Here is a 2,614-nt window from a genome sequence, read left to right on the forward strand (position 1 = left end):
CAGACAAATATATAGGGAGATGACAGAGTGAATACAGATAGCTAGGTGATACTTTTACGAACTTAGGACCACCCATGGTAAAATCAACAAGTCAGAGGATACAAGGACATGGCAGATTGTCTTCATGTCAAATGAACCAATTCTGATGAGCCTGGAGACAAGTAAGAGGTGTCTATTATTTAAGCCATGGGGATATGTGATACTTAGTTATAGGAAACCAATGATCACTTGCCTCTTCTTTTTTCCTTTATACTTGAGCAATGTAAGTATTTGAAACCTAGTTGCTAATCATTTATTCACCTTGCTATATAACTCTGTGTGCTTCATCATTGTTATTCAAAACTCCTTCCCCTTCTCTTTTGTTCTGCCTGCCACATTTCAAGCTAAGTTTTGGCAGAGACATCATTTACAATAGATTTTTGTCAAAGTTATTTTTCCCATTGTAATGCTTCATGCCTATCTTTAGTGGTTTGCATGTAAATATCTCTCATAGCCTCAAGTGTTTGTGATTGCACTTTCTACTTAGTCCACAGCTGGTGCAGCCTTTGGAACATGGGGCCTTCTTGGAGAAGGTGTGTTGCTGGATTAGTCTTGGGTATGATTGGCTCAGCTCACTGTGTGGTCAGAGTTAACTCCTGCTTTCTCTCTCTCCCTGCTGTTGACAGATGAAGAGGAGATCAGGTGTCTGCTCATGCTATGTTTTTCTATGCCACGATCAAGCCTCTTCTCAAAACTATGAGCCTGAAATAAATCCCTTCTCCACATAAGTTGCTTCTTGTCTTGTGCTTGAACCAGTAATGAGAACATAATTGATACATCAACTTTTTGGTTTAGGCTCTCAAAATCCTACTGTATACTGTAATTATAGCTCCTTTCTTGGATTTTCTGCTTCTATGATTATACCTTCATTACTCGTTTTAAACATTTTTTCTTGTTGAGATTTCTTATATAACATTGATCACATTCCCCTCCCAATACTTCCTTTTGCCTCCCCTTGCACAGCTCTGGCTCTTTTTTTTTTGCCTTCTGGCTTCTGCTTTTATTCAGGCAAGGAGGCACTGGTAGAAACAGGAGGAAGAGATACATTCTGGTTGGTGCATTTCATCGATGAAAGGTCCCAGGTCTCATAAGAACTCACCCTCTATTTCTTTCTTTGTCTCTCTCCCTCTCTCTCTCTTTCTCTCTGTCTCCCTCTCCTTTCTCTCCTGGTAATTGGTGATGACTCTGCCCTTTCAACACTAAAAGGTCACAACAGCCTCACAGTCCAGCTCCAAACACCTGTACTATTTCTATGGCTCCCCTGTACAACACCCGCAACTTTGTAATCACTTCCTCTTTCATAATTTCATAAATTTCATAATTTGCCTCGAATTACCTTTGATTTGCAGGAGGAAGGGTACATTTGGACCAGGATTTGAGAGGAGACAGTCCACTGCAGCTCTGGCTTTATTACACTTCTTCTTTCCAACTAGACTATCTTCTGTTTTGATCGCTTGTATTTTTAACCCTCCTCAACCACTGAAAATTTGGTGAGCTCAAAATTGTAGAGGTCTTGTTGAGGTAGTAAGAGCTGCTCTGAGGTCACAAAGTAATAGCCATTTCTTTTCTGGAAGATAGTGTCCCAAAGCACTCTTCCTCATCCTCTGGCTTTTACATTCTTTCCACCCCCTCCTTGAGCTTTAGAAGACGGGAAAAAAAGATCTCATTTGGCACTGAGAATTCAACCTTATTCTCAGAATGTTGATGAGTTTTGAATCTTCCTCCTAGTCAGTGCCACGTGCAAAAAGAAGCTTCTCTGATCAAAAGTGAGATTAGCACTGACCTATGGTGATATACATACCTTAAATATTTAAAGAGAGATATTTAATGGGCACAACATTTCCAGTTAGGCTTGCAAGACTGTTGACTCCCAGCCTAGGGCCTATGATATTGTCAGTCATAGGTTTTTGATTATCTTTTCAGTACCAGGCATGAATTTCCTCCCATGGACCAAGTTTTAGATCCAATCAGAGAGCAGTTGGTTATGCCTGTAACAGTTTTGCCATTACAGTGCTCATGGGCACCTCTTGTCAGGCTAATGAGTTGTGTGTCATCCAGGATTGATCAAGAGTGGAGTGAACCTGATGATGAGATGTTTTCTCCCTGCATCGTGCTTTCTTGCGCTATGCCAGGTAGCCAGGAGGGAGGATGCTTCCAGCTCAGCTCCAGTTTCAACTTGATATTTCAGCAGTGTCCTGTGAGTGTTATATGTAGTATCCTCAATAACAGGGTCTTATACTCTAGTTCTGGTTGTCATCCAAGAGCTGTGGTGATAGCATATGTTATTTTGGGTATCTCAGTGTCTCCATGACCCACACAACTCATTGACGGATGTCCCATTTCTGTACTGGGAATTTTCTTTTGCAACCTATACCAACCCTTCATTTCTACCGACTACCTGTATGCCTAAATGATATGTCTACTATTGCTATTTCATTTCAGACTCCCTGTAGTAATGTTCATAGTTCTTAATGTCTTTCTTTTTCTCCTCAACTATGGACGTGGATAGTTCTGAACCCAATAAAAGTATATAGAAACTTCATCTTTGGATTTTAGGTTTTTCTTTCATTTGATG

This window comes from Jaculus jaculus, chromosome 5 (genome assembly GCF_020740685.1).
Source record: "Jaculus jaculus isolate mJacJac1 chromosome 5, mJacJac1.mat.Y.cur, whole genome shotgun sequence".
In the NCBI taxonomy this organism is placed as follows: Eukaryota; Metazoa; Chordata; class Mammalia; order Rodentia; family Dipodidae; genus Jaculus; species Jaculus jaculus.